Below are 18,776 nucleotides of genomic sequence, written 5' to 3' on the forward strand. Positions count from 1 at the left end.
GCTCTTCGCGTTTGCCTAATACAATGGATTCCATATTTAGTACACTTTAGCACTTTTCGTACCTTTCTACGACGAATTTCCAAAAACCCCTTTACACAAAAACAAATTGTACCAAATTCTGTACAATTCGATTTTCCAAAACAACCTTAATCCTTCACTTCAACAGTAACCATAATTCCAAATAACAGGATTCCAGCGCTATCCGTGCACTCAAATCCAAGTTGTACCATTTGGTACATTTCGTACCTATAAGTACGAATTTCAAAAACTACTTCCATCTCAATCCTATACTCCAACAGCAGTCTGACCAAATTCCAGGATTCCAGCTCTATCCGTTCCCCCAAATCCAAATTGTACCACAGGTAGTACCACTTAGTACTTTTCGTACCCTTACTACCTCAGTCCAACACTCCAATAGTAATCCTAATTTCAAATTTCAGGACTCAAACACTATCCGTCACCCAAATCCAAATTCTACCTCTATAGCCTACCGCGAACGGGTTGCAAATTCTAACTCTTTCCGTTTACAAAAATTCATACTTTAAATTAAAATAAATAAAATTAAAATACTTAAAATTCAGGATTCCAGTTCTATCCGTTCACCCAAATCCAAATTGTAATAAATTTAGTACCATTTAGTACTTTTCGTACACATAAATACGAATTTCCAAAATTTCCCCAATCCTATGATCCAACAGTAATCTCAATTTCAAATTTCAGGATTCCAGCTCTGTCCGTTCACTCGAATCCCTATTGTACCAAATTTAGTACTTTTCGAACACATAAGTACGAATTTCCAAAACCACCCTCATATCTCAGTCCTACACCTCACAGTAATCTTAATTCCAAATTTCAGGTTTCCAGCTACATACATACGTTCACCCAAATCCAAATTGTACTAAATTTAGTACCATTTAGTACTTTTCGTACCCATAAGTACGAATTTTCAAAACTACCTCAATTCTACACCCCACCAGTAATCTCAATTCCAAATTTCGAGATTCCAACTATATCCGTTCACCCAAATCCCCATTGTCCCAAATTTAGTACCATTTAGTACTTTTCATTCACATAAGTAAGAATTTCCAAAACTTCCGCAGTCCTACACTCCAACAGTAATATCAATTCCAAATTTCAGGAATCCAGCTCTATACGTTCACTCAAATCCAAATTGTACTAAATTTAGTACCAATTATTACTTTTCGTACACTCAAGTTTCCAAAAACCCTTTGGTGCATCTTTCTTACTCTTCATCAGTGATCCTCAGTCCAAATTTGAGGAATCAAGCCCTATCCGTTCACCCAAATCGAAACTGTACCAAATTTAGTGCTATTTAGTATTTTTCGTACCCTATGTACGAATTTCCAAAACTTCCACAATATTAAACTCCACCAGTAATCTCAGTTCCAAATTTAGAGATTCCAGCGCTATCCGTTCACCCAAATCCCCATTATAAAAAATTTAGTTCCATTTAGTACTTTCCGTACACATAAGTACTAATTTCCAAAACCACCCTCATATCTCAATCCTACACTTCAACAGTAATATTAATTCCAAATTTCAGGTTTCCAGCTCTATCCGTTCATTCAAATCCAAATTGTACTAAATTTAGTACCATTTAGTACTTTTCGTACCCATAAGTACGAATTTAAAAACTACCTCAATCCTACACCCCACCAGTAATCTCAATTCCAAATTTCGAGATTCCAGCTATTATCCGTTCACCCAAATCCCCATTGTATCAAATTTAGTACTTTTCATACACATAAGTACGAATTTCCAAAAGTTCTTCAATCCAACACTCCAACAGTAATATCAATTCCAAATATCAGGATTCCAGCTCTATCCGTTCACCCAAATCCCTATTGTACCAAATTTAGTACTTTTTAGTACTTTTCGTACACATAAGCACGAATTTCCAAAACTACCCTCATATCTCAATCCTACACTACAACAGTAACCTTAATTCCAAATTTCAGGTTTCCAGCTCTTTACGTTCACCCAAATCTAAATTGTACTCAATTTAGTACCATTTAGTACTTTTCGTACACATGATTGGTAATTTTCCAAACCATTTCCTTTTAGAAGCACCACTTCCCAACCTTGATTTCCATACCAAATTCCTATATTCCTATATTCCTGGGGCCTATTATAGATTTCATTAATTATTTAGCGATTTCTTCAAATTACAGATTTTGAAATTGAAAATTGAATAGTTATGACTGTACATCTCCATATACGATAAAATTCTTAATTGCAAATAAATCGTGGTAATATGCACAATTCTATTGCACTTTCATTGACTTGCAAACATTTAGTTATTACCAAAAAGACAGGTCCATACAGTTTTTAGTTGTTGTTATTTCTGGCCGATTTCTGAATTTATTCCCCTAATGTTGTCTTCAACAGCAACTCATTTGTTCATTTGCGTAATTGTTGTTTATACACCATTATCACCAACTGCGACATCTGTTGCAATGGAAGATAACAAATATCTTGTCTTTCTATTATTTAGTGGTTTACGATAAAATAAGTGCGCCTAGAAGTAAACTACAAAATTTGAAATTATGTGTGATCTCTTACGATATCAAGAAGTTATAGCATTGCTAATTTGACACATGTCTTGTAGAGGGCCAACTAAGTGATAGTAATGAAAAATAAGGATTTTTGTTGTTGTTATTTTTTGTGGTTCCAGGACGAATTTTCTAAAACCCGGCCTTATCTCGCACATTTGCATCAACAGTGACCCACTGGTAAAATTTCAAGCTCCTAGCTTTAGCCGTTTTGGCTGGGCGTTGATGATGAGTCAGTCAGTCAGTCAATCACTTATCACCAAGCTCATTTATATATATAGATAACATATTTAAAAAGGGTACACACAATCCCATTGAAATTTATGCTGAAACCGATATAATCATAAGTCTGGCTTATACATTAAGCGTTTAAAATTCGTAAAAATGGTAAACTTTGAGCGTATGTGTGTAGATTAATTACATTCGTAATTTTTTGAAAATATAGCGTTTTTTTTAAATATCGCATCCCATCCCTGTACATTGTAGAAAATATTAAGTTCGGTAAAACAACCTTCAAAATACTGAAATTCGGGAGGTACCGTTCAATGGGGGCTATATCAAATCGTCAATCTATACCTACAAATTTCCGGCGGAAAGTTTTAGACTCAAAGAAGAATAATAACCATTTTTCCGATATTTCGGTTAAACCTTCAAAATATCGAAAATCAAGAGGGGGGATATAGGAACCCACGGACCTATACTGACGGACCTATACCTATACTCTTCTGGAATATTTTATAACCAAATGGAAGGCTAAATAACAACTTTCAGCCATTTCGGTAGGATATTGACGTCACAACCTTCAGAATTACGGAAGGTATCGTTCTATGGGGGCTATATCGAAACGTGGACCTATACCGACGAATTTCATTCAGAAAGGCTTGTACCTACAATAAAGACTAAATACCAAATGTCAGCCATTTTGGTGGGTTGCTGTGGCCACAACCTACAAAATACCGAAAATCGGAAGGTATCGTTCTATGGGGGCTATATGAATGCGTGGACCTATACCGACAAATTTCATATCGTAAGTTTAATAACACAACTGAAGACCAAACGCCAAATTTCAGCCATTTCGGTGGATTATTGTGACAATAACCTTCAAAATACCGAAAATCGGGAGGTACCGTTGTATGGGGGCTTTATGTATGAAGGCGTGGACCTATACCGACAAATTTCATATGGAAAGTTTAATACACCAAATAAAGACTAAATGCCAAACTTCAGCCATTTCTGTGGATTATTGTGGCCACTGGCCATAACCTTCAAAATACCCAAAACAGGGAGGTACCGTTCTATGGGGCATATGAAGGCGGAGAACTATACCGACAAATTTCTGGGGGAAATTTGTGTACCCCCAACGAAGACTAAGTACCAAATTTCCACTATTTTGGTGTGATAATGAGGCTGAAACCTTCAAAATAACGAAAATTGGGAGGTACCCTCCTATGGGGGCTTTATCAAAACGTGGACCTATACCGACAAATTTCATATGGAAAGTATAATGCACCAAATTAATACTAAATGCTAAACTTCAGCCATATCGGTGGATTATTGTGGCCACAACCTTCAAAATACCCAAAATCGGGAGGTACCGTTCTGTGGTGGTTATATAAAGGCGTGGACCCATACCGAAAAATTTCTGGGGGAAAGTTTTGTAACCCCAACGAAGACTAAGTACCAAATTTCGGTGTGATAATGAGGCTAAAACCTTCAAAATACCGAAAATCGGGAGGTACAGTTCTATGGGCGCTATATCAAAACGTGGAGCGATATAGCCCATGTGTAATACCAAACATCCTAGGAGTAATAAAAACGTCTACACCAAATTACAGAGCTGTATCTTAAAAATTGCGAGCTGTATCTTGATTTCGACAGACGGACGACGGGCGGACATACAGACGACGGACGGACATGGTTATATCGACTGAGAATTTTACCCTGATCAAGAATATATATACTTTATAGTGTCTCCGATGAATATTTGGTATTGTGACACACGGAATGACAAATTTAATTATACCCTCCATATTATGGTGGAGGGTATAAAAATTAAAAAAAAAGCAAGTAAAAAAGTATCAGTCGGCTTTGCCGACAGAGATATACCCTCAGCTTGTGTATATTGAAACAATTTTTTTCCCAAAATACATATGTATGTATTTAGGGGGTTTTAAAAATGTCGGGCGTTTGAACCGACAAAAATGTTGATTAGGATTAAAGATCAAAAGTTTTGCGGAGGAGATACTAAAAGGAATGGATCGACATTGACCGTTATGGAAGTGGATCTCCAGCCACAATATATAGTGCCATAGGGGGTTTTAACACTCTTCGGGCTGTTTGCTCAAGAAGTATGGACTTGCCCCTAAAAAAACTTTTACCATCGTAATTGAGGCTGCGAATGCAAGTTGCTTCAACAAAAATTAAAGTGATTCGATATCAGGTCTTAAAGTGAACATATCCGAAATATTGTGTGGGAGGTACCGGATGGAGTGGACAAATATAGTCCATATTTGAACCTGATCTATATCTGGTAGATATATTAGGATTTGTAAAGTATAGACAAATTCGGCCACTCAATTCAAGAGTTACCGTACCAACAATTTTTCCTGAAGGAGTGGACCGATATGACTTATCTTCAAACTTAAACAAAGATATTACCAAGGCCAAATTTTGGACAGAATCGGCAGATCCGTTCGATGGTTATCTTGCGCTCCAACCACCTCACACGGTGTCATAGGGGTTTTTTGCAACTTTCAGGCTATTATCTCAGAAAGTATGGACTTGCCCCTGATGAAAGTTGTACCGTCGTATGGAGGGCAGTGAATACAAGTTGCTTAAATAAAAATCGAAGCGATTCGAGAGATGGCCCTAAACTGGACTTTTCCGAAATTTAGTGTGGGAGGTACCCGAAGGAGTGGACCGATTGAGTCCATATTAAAACCTTAACTAAGTCTGGTACAAATTTCACGATGGGCAAAGTATGGACAAAAACGGTTGCTCCCTTCAAGAGTTATCAGTCACACATTCCAAATTTCATCAAAATCGGACGTATATAGCGTGCTTGGTGCAGCAAATACGTCAAATGGGCCGAAAATATATATGGGAGGTATATCTAAATCTGAACCGATTTTCACCAAAAGCAATAGCGTTCTTCCTATTGCTAAAAAAATTATATTACCCAATTTTCAGCTGAATCGGACAAAAATGCGACCTGTACGTTGCGAAAGTGATTATATGTATATCCTCAAAAGGAACTATGGGTCTATTTCGTTTCCTTTTGTATGTTACATACAAATGCACAAAGACATAATACCCCTTACCACAGTGCGGTGTAGGGTATACAAATTGCGGTCACTCTAATGTCCACGTTTTCACCAGCCCTCCCGATTTTGGGAAATTTGATGTTTTCAGTCCCATTATCCAACCGATTTAGCTGAAATTTGGCATTGAGGGTATAAAACATTTCAGGATATAAAGTGTCCACGTTTTGATGTAGTCCCCTATAGAACGGTAGCTCCCGATTTTTCTTTTTTTTAAGTTTTAGCAGGAATCAAATATTCGGTCTTGTATTGCTAGTACAGCTCAATAATGCATAAATTGTCATTTGAAACACGAACATAAATATTATAAAGAATGTACAAAATTATTGTTGTATTATTACTTTACTGATCTACTCCAGCTATGAACAAAGCAGTACTCTAGCGTCGATTCATGACACAAATACTACAGTCACACATATTATTTTGTGCATCATTTATCTACTCTGTATTTCAAACTTTGTTTTAAATAAAAAATACGCAAACAATATTATTAATAATATGCATAAAATGTTATGTTCATTTGTTAGTATCACCATCAATAAATTATAAAAACATATTAATGAAATTTAGCACTATGTTATTATTAATGATTATCATGATCGGTTCATTAGCATCATGTAGTTTGGTAGTCTAAACGACTCGTCATTCAAGATTACTAAATGCTGTATTTAGTGGTAGAACTCCAATGCACAAAATATGTATATTGATTTGTCAGTGTTTTACAATGCAAAATGGGGGAAAGTTAGATTGATGAGTTATATTTTTATACCCTGCACCAATATGTGGAATATGTGGGGAGGGTGTTATAGGTTAGTTCTTGCTCAAAATAACACCAAATATACCTTGCTCAAAATACACCAAAATAATATGATCGTAAACCAAAATGAAATTATTGAAGTTAGTTATTCTGATGTGAATATCTCCACTTGTATTAGGGGTATTCCAAATGAAAGCTGAAAATTGAATCTTTACAACGATGAAATACTTTGCAGTAGGTTGGCATAGGTGCCCAGCAAAATTTATTTGAAGTTGTTCTATGTGAAGTAGTGATTGAATTTTTTTAGAAGCAGTCCACGCAGAGTCATAAAAAATGCATTCCCTTCTTCACATTTTTACAATGTCCGATTTGTGTCCATTCCATAAAATTTGCACATTTTAACAATGTTTATACCCTCAGCATTTATGCTAACGAGGGTATATACACCTTCATACGGGCAAAATGTGCCTCATCGAAATAATGGTTTTAGACCCCAAGTATGTTTGGACGAAATGTGTTTCAGACAATTTGGAGTTGATTTAGCCATGTCCGTCCGTCTGTCTGTCTGGCTGGTGCGCACGATAACTCTCGAATGGATCAACCGATTCGGTCCAAAATTTGGCTTTCGTAATATTTTGCCCAAACTTAGTTTAAGTTCGAAGATGGGTTATTTCGGTCCACTCCTTCCGGTACCTCCCCTACAAAAGTTCGAAAATGTTCGGAAAATTTGTGCGCACGATAACTTTTGAAGGTAGTAACCGATTTGGCCCATACTTTGTACATCGATAAATTTTTTAACAGACTTAGATGAGGTTCCAATATGGACTCAATCGGTCCACTCCTTCGGGTACCTCCCACACAAAATTTCGGAAAAGTTCAGTTTAAGACCTGCTCTCGAATCGCTATGATTTTTATTCTAACAACTTGTATTTACTGCCCTCCATACGACGGTACAAGTTTCATCAGGGGCAAGTCCATACTTTCTGAGAAAATAGCCTGAAAGGTGCAAAAAACCCTATAACACCGTGTGTAGTGGTTGGAGCGCAAGATAAATCTCGAACGGATCTGCCAATTCGGTCCAAAATTTGGTGTTTGTAATATTTTGTTCAAACTTAGTTTAAGTTTGAAGATAAGTCATATCGGTCCACTCCTTCAGGTACTTCCCCCACAAGAGTTCAAAAATGTACGGAAAATTTGTGCACACGATAACTCTTGATGGGAGTGACCGATTTGGTCCATACTTTACACATCCTGAAATATCTACCAGATATAGATCAGGTTCGAATATGGACTATATTTGTTCACTCCTTCGGGTACCTCCCACACAAAATTTTGGATAAATTCACTTTAAGACCTGCTCTCGAATCACTTTGATTTTTGTTGAAGCAATTTGCATTCGCTGCCTTAATTACGGCAGTAAAAGTTTTTTCAGGGGCAAGTCCATACTTCTTGAGAAAAGAGCCCGAAAGTTGTAAACCCCTATGGTACCGTATGTAGTGGCTGGAGGGCTCGAACCGAATATATTACCGAATATACCGAAAATATATATTATGTTTTTTGCAGGCTAGTGTGATAAAAAAGCTCTATCTATCGATATCCCTTCAAATTTTAGAGCTTTAATCCTATCCATACTTTTGTCGGTGCATACGTTTGTAAACCCCCTAAATACATACGTTTTTTTGGGAAAAAAGTATTTCAATCCACACAGGCTGAGGGTATATGGTAAATTTCAAATTTCCTTTTCAATACCAAAAAAATTATTTTTTTTTTTTGCTAGCACATCCGCGATTTTTGGTACTTAGGTTAAGAAAAAAATTGTGGTTTCAAATATGTTCGCGTTCACAAAATTGGATGCTGCACCCAAAAGTTATAGGGGGTTTTGTTCCCTTATAAAGAAAAAATATTTAAAAATTCCCTTTGGGTTGTAATAAAAAAGTGAATACATAAATCGTTAACAGAATTTGATATCTATCCGCAGATGCTAAAATATTTGCAAAATTTATTTTTATTTTCGCGGAAAATAAAAAAATAATGAAGAAATCTTGGAGTAAATTTTATTTATTCTAATTCAGAGTCCATAAAAATCTCTAAAAAATAAATTAAAAATACGTACAGAATCTAGACAACGCGTAGAAAAATGTGATACCAAACTTATAATGATCGCGTTTATAACTTGCATATTACAGCAACAACAAAGAACGGAAACTTATTGTTGAAATTTATTTCAAAAATATATATTTTGGTTTAATACGAAAAATTGGAGAAATATTTTTGGGAGTTATTCTACTATTTCGTTAATTTTCCATACAAAACCTAAAGTATTTTGCTAAAACTATTACAAGGAAAATAATTTGTCATCGTGAAAGTATTTTTGCTTTTTGCGATAAGCAACAGAAATAAGTAGTAGAGCGTAATAATGAAATTACAACCAAAAAAAAAACACAAAAATTAAAAAGCGTGTAATTCCGGAATCCGTTTAAATCAGTTGAGGTGCATGTGTTTTTCGGATACAGGGAGTCCATGTCTATCAATATGCATGGATTTTCCCATGTTTTATTCAGCGGCCAAAGTGTGCCATCAGTTGCATCTTACTATTCAAAAAACCTTCAAGTGGGCAAAAATTACGCGATGTGCATATTATTATAAGGTGCATCCGATTTCAATGGCGGCCTATTAAAAATACGTCAATATAAATTATTTTAGACAGATTCGTCAAGAACTGCGGATGTGCCACCACATTCTATTTTGGGATAAATCGGGATATTACTCCCGAATCTTTGTAATTTGTGACACACCTTTTTGGCAAATATAATAATCGCGTATAAAGGATTACATTTATGCAAAAATAATCAAAGAAAATCGCGGTTCAATTCGCGGAATTGTCAAAATATATTTTTGCAGATTTTCCTACTTTCAAGGTATCAATATCCGGCGTTTTAGTAGATGGATTCGACCGCGGAAGAGCTTATTAGATCCGGCACGTAAAAAAACTAAAATCACGCGGGGTTCAGGGGTACCTGTACGACAGTTGTAAATTTTAAAGCCAAAAAAGGCGTACAGAAATAAGGCCCCAGGAAATAACACCCCAAATTGAAAATGAAAATAGGCCCCAAACAGGTATATGAAAAACAACAACAAAACTTTTGGGGTCTAATTTCGACTTTTTGGGACCTTTTTTCATTTAACTGTTGGGGCCAAGTTGTCTTCACAACAAGTAAATCGAAAATTTGAAAATCAAATTGGGGTCTAAATAATATTTGGGCCTAATTGAATTTTTCATTAGGGCCTTTTTGCACATGTTTGGGGCCTAAATATATTTTAGTGTTTAACAAAAACAAGAAATTGGGGTGCATTTTCTAAATTTTTTATAAAGATATGATCAAAAAATGGGGTGCAATTTCGAAAACTTTATTAAGAAAAAAGCGAAAAAATTAAAGGACTCAAAATAACAATAATTTTTAGTAATAATAAGCAAAAGTAAACACTTATTTCATAGAATTCAAAAAATTATATGATAAGTAATAATAATTGGTAATAATTATTACTAATGTTGCAGATTTTGACAGTTGTGTAAGGGAAAAGCTGCTGAAAAAATGTTTCAGCAACATTAAGGAAGTAAAAAAGATACACCTATTAACAGTGTTTAATTTATATACCTCATCTTCCATTGGGAGCATATTTGTGCATATAGCGTTTTCTTCAAACACCATCCTATTTAAAAATGCTAAGGCATTTATTTTTCCTTTTTTACAGAGGAAGGAAGAAAAATATATTTAAAAAAAAATCGCGCGATTTTTTAAATATATTTTTCTTCAGCTACTCTCCTAATTCTGTTTGAGTTGACTTGAAGAGAAAAAATATACTAAAAAAAAATCGCGCGATTTTTTTAATATATTTTTTCTCTCCATTTCTTTCTAATTCTGTTTGACTTGATTTGGAGATTTGGAGAGAAAAAATATATTTAAAAAATCGCGCGATTTTTTAGATATATTTTTTCTCTCCAAATCAAGTCAAAAAGAATTAGAAAGAAATGGAGAGTAGCTGAAGAAACATATATTTAAAAAATCAAACAGATTTAGAAAAAAAGGGAGAGTAGCTGAAGAAAAATATATTTAAAAAAATCGCGCGATTCGTCTTTAATTTTACTTAACATTTTAATTTTTATCACATTCATAGACGCCTTCTAGTACACTTGAAAATATGAGCTTGTTTCTAGGTGGCTTTAACATGTTACAATCATAAAAAGTACAGTCATCAATTAGATAAATACATATTATAAACTATTGAATGAATATCTTTAAAAATCTTTTTTGAAATTACACCCCAAATTTAGGGCTTTATTTACACCCCAAATTTAAGTCAATAAATATTTTGGGGCATAAATGCATACTTTGGGGCCTAATTGCATTTTCGTTGTTTGGGGTGATAATGCATTTTGCAAATGCACCCCAATTTCAAAAATGCATTTTGGCCCCAATGAAATTTTGGGGCATAATTGCAATATTTTTTTGGGGCCAAATTTCCTAGTTTGGGGCCTTTTTGTATTGGGGCAATTTTTCAAATTGTAAAAACCCCCCAAAAATTGGGGTCCATTTTCATTCCCGTTTGGGGCGTTATTTCTTGGGGCTTTATTTCTGTACGCCCCAAAAAATAGGTTTTTTCAGAAAATTTACGCACCAAATTTTCGCCTTTGGACTCCTATTACTAGGAAGCTGTACGGAGCACACTCATGAGATATACATCGAACGACGTGGAATCGCGAGTTCTACAATCCTATAAACTAGTTTGGATTATTATCTAGTTGCACCCTCTAATTATAAGAAAAATTCGAAAAACACTGAAATCAAAACTTCAAAATGTCAGCTTCGATTTTAGGGGGATGCTGTGTATATATCGAAAAGTCATACACTAGAACCATGTTGCCCAAGGGGTATTCTTTAGTTCTCTCTGTGAGCACAGGTTTGAGTTTTGCGTTGTTTGGCCAGAAATCAAGAAAGAACACAAAAAAACTTGTTTACTTCAACAAATTTTTCCCATTTTTTTATATTACCACCAACGCAGCTTCCACGAAAATTATTTTTTATGGTCCATATTATGAGATCGTGGCTAAAACACTTCAATTAATATAAATATATTCATATTTTATAAAATATATTAACATTTCGCGACTTTTTAAATGGTGAACCTCAACTTCAACGATTGTAAAACTTTTTTGAATATTACCTTATCTCTGTCTTCTTTGGGCATTGCTAAAAAAATGATGGTTAAACCAGAAATCGGAAGGGAACATAAAAAAACTTGTTGGCTTCAACTCATTTTTACCCATTTTTCTACAGTGATGCCAACACAGCTTTCACGTCAGTTAATTTTAAAGGTCGATATTATGGGATCCCTCCTAATAATTGTTCCACAAACATCCCAGACGGGACAGGGGAGACTTCTCTCATATCAATGAGTGCACCCCTATTCATATTAGCTCAATGATATGGGACCTACTGTTTATCGCCGAGTCCGAACGGCGTGTCTTACGACACCACTTTATAGAGAAGTTGTACATGGCTGAAATGCTCAGGAAGTGTCGCCAACATTACTGATGGCTATTTTGCCACCGTTGAAAATTGTGATGTTGCCTGACCGGGGAATCAAACCCACGACCTTCTGCGTGCAAGGAGGGTGTGCATACCATTGCACCACGTTGGCACGGTGGGATCCCTCTTAAAACACTTAATTTTAAAGAATTTCAGGTAATTTGAAATTTTAATCTACTTTTTCGGCCCAAATGTGTCGTAATTGTTAATAAGGATTTGAGAAAGAGAAGTAACTCTTTGATGTTAGGTCAGAATATGTCATGGTGGAGGGTATAAAAAGTTCGCCCCGGGCGAAACTTTATTGTTTTTTATACCCTCCACTATAATATGGAGGGTATAATATACGTTGTCCTTCCGTTTGTAACACATCGAAATATTCGTCGGAGACCTTATAAGGGAATATAATCTTGTCAGCATAAAATTCTTAGTCGTTATAACCATGTCGGTCTATCCGTCTGTCGAAATCAACATACAGCTCGTAATATTTATAATAGGGCTTTATAAGTTGGCACAGAATCATGGGATGTTAGGCATTGCAAATGCGTTACATCGGTCCACGTTTTGGTATAGCACCTATATAACGCTACATCCCGATTTTTGATAATTTCAAAGTCTGAGCTTCATTGTCAAACTAAAATGGATGAAATTTGTCTGTATTTGTCCACGTTTTGATATAGTTCCAATAGAACGGTACCTCCCGATTTTTGTTTATTTCAAGGTTTTAGCAGCATTATCCTACTAAAATGGCTGCAATTTTGTATTTTGTCTTCTTTGGGGTTACAAAACTTTCCCACAAAAAATTGTCGGTAGAGGTTCACGTTTTGATATAGCCGCCATAGAACTTCCGATTTTCGGTATTTTCAGGATTTTATCCAAATTATTCTACAGAAATTTCTGCAATTTGGTATTTACTCTTCTTGGAGGCTAAAAAAACGTTCACCCATAAAATTTTCAGGACAGGTCCACGTTTCAATAGAACGGCTCATTTTCTGCTATTTCCAAGCTTTTAGTTTGGTATGTAGACTTCTTTGTTGGCGCAAAACTTTTCCCCAGAAATATGTCAGCACAGATCCGATTTTCGGCTTTCTAAAATCTGCTCGATTTTCGGCTTTTTAAATATTTTAGACTCATTATCACACCGAAATGGCTGAAAATTGGTACTGAAAATTGGTATTGGTACTTTTGGGCTACAAAACTTTCCCCAAAAATTTGCAATTGTTGATGTAACCTACATAGAATGGTACGTCTCAATTTTCGGTATTTTCAAGATTTAGCAACGCAATGTTACCAAAATAGCTGAAAATTGGAATTTAGTATTTTTGGGGCTACAAAATTGTCCAAAGACATTTTTCAGTACAGTGGCACGTTTTTATATAGCCCGCCATATAAAAGTACAGCCGTATGGCTATAGAATGCAAGGTACACCCGATTTTCAGCATATTTTTAGGATTTTTACTACTTGAGGATTTTAGTTTATTTTTCATACAACAAGTAAGAAAGTATCAGTCAGCTGTGCTGACGGAGATACCCTCAGCCACTGACAAAAAAAAAAAAAAAAACAATTCCAAACCATGCCGATTTTGTATCATGAGTTTGCTTTAGAATCGCTACGTACCATAATGTGGGGCTATACAAAATCAATGACATATACCAAACATTTTTAGTAACCAAACTCCTCATAAAGGACTCGAAATATTTAAATTACGTTAAACTTAGTTTGGAAGAAATTTTTGAAAAAGTTTTGGAGTTATATTGCACAACAGCCATTTTAGGGTTTTGGAGCTTTTGGGCCATTATCTCAGGAGGTATTGACTTGATCCGGAAAAAATTGTACGGTTGTAAATGAGGCCGTTAGAACAACCTACTTAAAAAAAGAATTAAAACGATGCGAAAGGAGCTCTTAAACTTCACTTTTTCCGAATTTTTTGTGGGAGGTGGGAGGGACCGATATAGTCCATATGCCAACCTGGTACATGACTGGATAAAATAATACGATGAGTTATCTTGCGGATTTGTCATTTTGTTTGGTGCCGTCAGGGTTTCTTGGAGTTTTTTGGCCAATATCTCAGCAAGTTTGGACTTGTACAACAAAAAAAAAATTATACCGTCGTAAAGGGAGCCGCAAGGATAACCTACTGAACAAACTTTCGAAACGATCCGAGAGGAGCTCCTAAACTTCACTTTATCCCAATTTTGTGTGGGAGGTACCCGAAGGAGTGGACCGATTTAGTCCATATTCGAACCCGATCTATATCTGGAAGGAATAATACAATGTGCAACGTAGGGCCGTTGTTTCCGTCATTTCGAACTGCGGGTTTTCCGAGTGGAAGGTCTTTTAAAGGATTTTTTCTATTGAAGTGGCTGTAATTGGTAGAAAACCTGCACGCATCAATATAAGTTCATATTTTGGTATATATGTACCTCATATTAAGATACCTCTCGGTTTTACGTATTTTTAAGGTTGAATTCCCATTGTCCAAATTGAATGACTGTAATATGGTATTTCGGATTTTGGATGGGTAGCAATCATCGATGCCTTATTCGAATTACGTAAAGCTAGTTTTAAAGTAAATGATATTCTTCATTTGGCATATTTTACTCACCTAATAAGCTCTGACGGGTTCCATTTTACTTTTCCATAAATCGTGGTGGAGGGTATAAAAATTTCGGCTCCGCCGACTTAACGCCGATTTCCTTGGTGGATAACTCGACTTTTGTTGGTCGTATTCTAGGGTAAAAACCTGATAATGATAGTAGACAGTCAAATACGCTATCCCTATATTATATTTTTAATGTAATCTATTTTTTATCCATAGCTTTTAGGCTAACGATACACTTTAATACGACTTAACATGAAATAATGGCTTTAGACCCAAAGTATGTTTGGACGAAATTCGTTTCAGACAAATTGGAATCGATGCGCAATGTCCGTTCGTCCGTCTGTCTGGCTGGTGTGCACGATAACTCTCGAACGGATCAACCGATTAGAACCAAATTTTGAACATCGTTTTATTTTGCCCAAATTTAGTTCAAGTTCGATGATGAGCCATATCGGTCCACTCCTTCGTGTACCTCCCCCACAAAAGTTCAACATTTTTCTGTACAATGGTGTGAACGATAACTTTAATTTTTACACACAGAAAAGCGAAGTTAAAGAACTCCTCTCGGAGGAGCCACGCCCATACTTCCTGAGATAATGGCCCAAAAGCTCCAAAAACAACCTGTCAGTACACAATAAAATGATACCGTGCAAGGTAACTCTCAAACTTCTCAATGAATTAGAAGTTTGCGCCACACTTTACGGTTCCTACAGATTCCACGTAATTTGAAGCAAACTCGTGCTACAATTATATGCCGTATTATATACGGCATAACTATTTGTTTGGTTCTTTTTTGGTCAGAAGCTGAGGGTATATCTCCGTCAGTACAGCTGAATGATACTTTCTTACTTGTTTATTAAAATGCAAAATTTTTTAGCCAAAAAGGTGTCATGAGAGAAGATGTTTTTAAAAGGTCATGCTGCAGAGAGAATGCTGTTTATTTATATCTTGATCACGTCTTTTGCAAGACTCAATAGACATAGGTGGAATCGTGCGATTTTAAGTATATTGCAGTAGTGCGATTCTCTAATTAATTTTTTGAGTTACCGACAAAAATCGTTAAAATTAAAACGCAAAATTATGAATGAAAAGTTCGAATAAAATTTGATAACACTCTTGCTATCGTTAGAACTTTACAAAAACATTGTTCCACAACATCCCATACGGGACAAGGGAGACTTCTCTCATATTAATGAGTGCACCCCGATTCATATTTAGCTCAATGATATGGGAACTACTGTTTATCGCCGAGTCCGAACGGCGTGTTTTAAGACGTCACTTGTGGAGAAGTTTTTCAAGGCTGAAATACTCAGAAAATGTCGCCTACATTACAGAGAGGTATTTTGCCACCGTTGAAAAATGTTTGATGTTGCCTGGCCGGTGAGTCGAACCTCCGACCTTCTGCGTGCAAGGCGGGCGTGCATACCATTGCACCACGATGGCACCCCAGTTTGACATTGGTCCGTTTCAAGATGCGGGTTTAATTTTTTTTCTTTTTCACCATAAATTGTCGGTAAATTTCAGCCCATATCAACTATCACGGTGATCTTGATGCAACTTTAAATGGAAGGTGCTTATACCTGGGAAATTTGTACGAATTCTGAAACTACAATGTTCAGGGATAAGAAAAATCAAAAAAAAAAAAAAAACAAAAAAAATCGCCGGAGCGCATTTTAAATAAATCGCGATTCAATTGGACATTTTTAGGGGTTTTTTAGGTTTTCGCGATTTTGCTTGGAACACCCAGTTCCAATCGAAATGAGACTAAAGAAAATGTTGTAGCTATGGAAATTCTCAACATGATTGACATTTATGTTAATTTCGTAGGTTTTACCGTTATTGAATTATAGAAGTTCAAATTTTGACTATGCATTGACCGGATCGCCTCCTTATAAAACAATGTCATGACTGCAATTTCCCAACATTAATTTTATATCTCGAAAACGGTACAACCTAGGACAAAATTTTAGAAAATTTTCACAGCTAAAAGATTCTCTCTAGTCCGATTTCGATAGGACCTACCGTTTTCAAGCAAATCGTGAAAACCTAACAAAAAAGCTAAAAATGTGACCTTTTATATCTCAAAAATGGTAAAACCTAGGAACAAATCATAACTGTCTATCCTCTAGAGAATTTGCAGAGCTACAACATTTTCTTTAGCCCCATTTCGATATGACTGCGGTTTCCAAGCAAAATCGAAAACCTAAATTAAATCTAAAAATGTGAACTTTGACCGCGATTTATTTCAATATCCCTCCAGCGTTTTTTCTTTTTTTTTGGATTTTTCTCACCTATGAACATTGCTGTTTCAAAATCAGCAAAAACTTCCCAGGTATAAGCGATTTTCACATAAAGTTAGTTAAGGCGCACCATGTATGAAATTGTTTTATAAGGTAGCGATACAGTCAATCCTTTGTCCCAATTTGAACTTCTATATCTCAATAACGGTAAAACCTACGAAAATATCATATCAATCTTGTAGAGAATTTTCATAGCTACAACATTTTCTTTAGTCTCATTTCGATTGGAATTGGGGTTTCCAAGCAAAATCGCGAACATCTAAAAAACCACTACAAATGTCAAATTGACATTTGTGAACAATGTAGTTTCAGAATCCGCAAGAATTTCCCAGGCTTAAGCACCTTCCATTTAAAGTTGCTTCAGGAGCGCCGAGCTATTTTTTTTTGCTATATTTCCGACCAAATTTTAGCAATAAATAATTGTATAGAAATTGTCACTGAATACGCAATATTTTTATTTTAAATTCAGGTTACTTTTGTCATTTTTTGTTGTTGTTTTGGAATGAAAATTCTTAATATAAGCTTCCGTTTCCGTCGCTGCTTACTTAGCTTATGATCTTGCAGTGCAAATAATTACAAAGTTCTTGGGCAATGTCGTCAACAAAGACAACAACAAAATAACAGAGAAATGAAACGCAAGTAAACTACTATTAATTATTATTTAAACAAATTAAAGCGGTAAATAAATTTGTATGACTGTAGTTTTTGTTTAGTAGAAATATCTATGTACTAACCGTGAGCGTTGATTAGTTATGAGCTACTGGAGATTTCAATGATGTTTTAATTTAAATACCAGTGACAGCCGGTGAATACTTGAATAAATTGTAAATATTTTTAATGGTTATTGCTGTCGTTCTTTATTATAAAAATATTTTTGTTATTGTTGCGGAAAATTTATACCGAAAATTGTACTTTTGTGTTTGGAAACTATGCAAGTTAATAATTAGCACTTTGTCAAGAGGTGTTACATACGTAGTAGACAAATTATTTTCAGGTAAATATTTTTTGAGTAAATACACAACTTTTTGAGCAGGGTTTTGATATGTTCAAACTAAACAATTAAATATACACTTTGTTTGATTTTTTGTTGATCTCAGTTAAATGGGAAAAAAATTACACTTCCGACCGGCACAATTTCAATATGATTTATGTATGTTAAGCGGTTTCGAAACAGTTGATGTTTGAATTTTGTGTTAGCATTCAACCATAACCATAAAGAGTAGGTGCTTGTTTATTTACGACGACCTTCTCACACCTCTTTAGAAAAGTTCTTTCGCGGCTAAAATTGTATTATTTTTTTTTTTATTTTTTATCGTCTGGCGTTTTAGCGGTAAGTGTACGTTTTGGCCGTGCGTTAACGACTAAATCCATGTAGCGACCGCTTCATTGGTTTTAAACTCATACGGAAACTCTTTGACAGAACACAAAATAAAAGTGACTGCCACTGTCGGCAGATCGGTAAGCGGTTAAATGTCTACGCCAACGTTGAAGTTGGCATCAGTTTACTAACTAACTACAAGTGAGAACTGCGACGTAACGTCGCTGTTAAAAAATTCACAGCATTGTTATAGTAACGGCTAAAGCTTAAATTAAAGCTGGCGGATAAAAAATCACAAACATTTCATTATTATAAATATG

The 18,776-nt window shown here is 35.4% G+C and overlaps 1 protein-coding gene across 4 annotated transcripts in view; it reads right to left on the reverse strand.

The window, feature by feature from the left end:
• Nucleotides 1-18,542, reverse strand: part of LOC141403711 (proton-coupled amino acid transporter-like protein acs) — a 60,189-nt gene extending 41,647 nt beyond the window's left edge. The window contains exons 1-2 of one of the 4 annotated variants that reach the window (XM_073986541.1): nucleotides 18,111-18,542; nucleotides 17,873-17,950 (exon numbers count right to left, since the gene is read on the reverse strand). The gene's annotated coding sequence lies outside the window, so the exon portion shown is untranslated. Of the gene's footprint in view, nucleotides 1-14,841; nucleotides 14,980-17,872 lie in introns of all 4 variants that reach the window. The other 3 variants (XM_073986539.1, XM_073986540.1, XM_073986542.1) reach the window with 3 other exon arrangements.
• Nucleotides 18,543-18,776: the final 234 nt, after the last annotated feature.

This window comes from Musca autumnalis, unplaced genomic scaffold, assembly GCF_047663935.1.
Source record: "Musca autumnalis isolate F117 unplaced genomic scaffold, ASM4766393v1 scaffold_4, whole genome shotgun sequence".
Lineage (NCBI taxonomy): Eukaryota > Metazoa > Arthropoda > Insecta > Diptera > Muscidae > Musca > Musca autumnalis.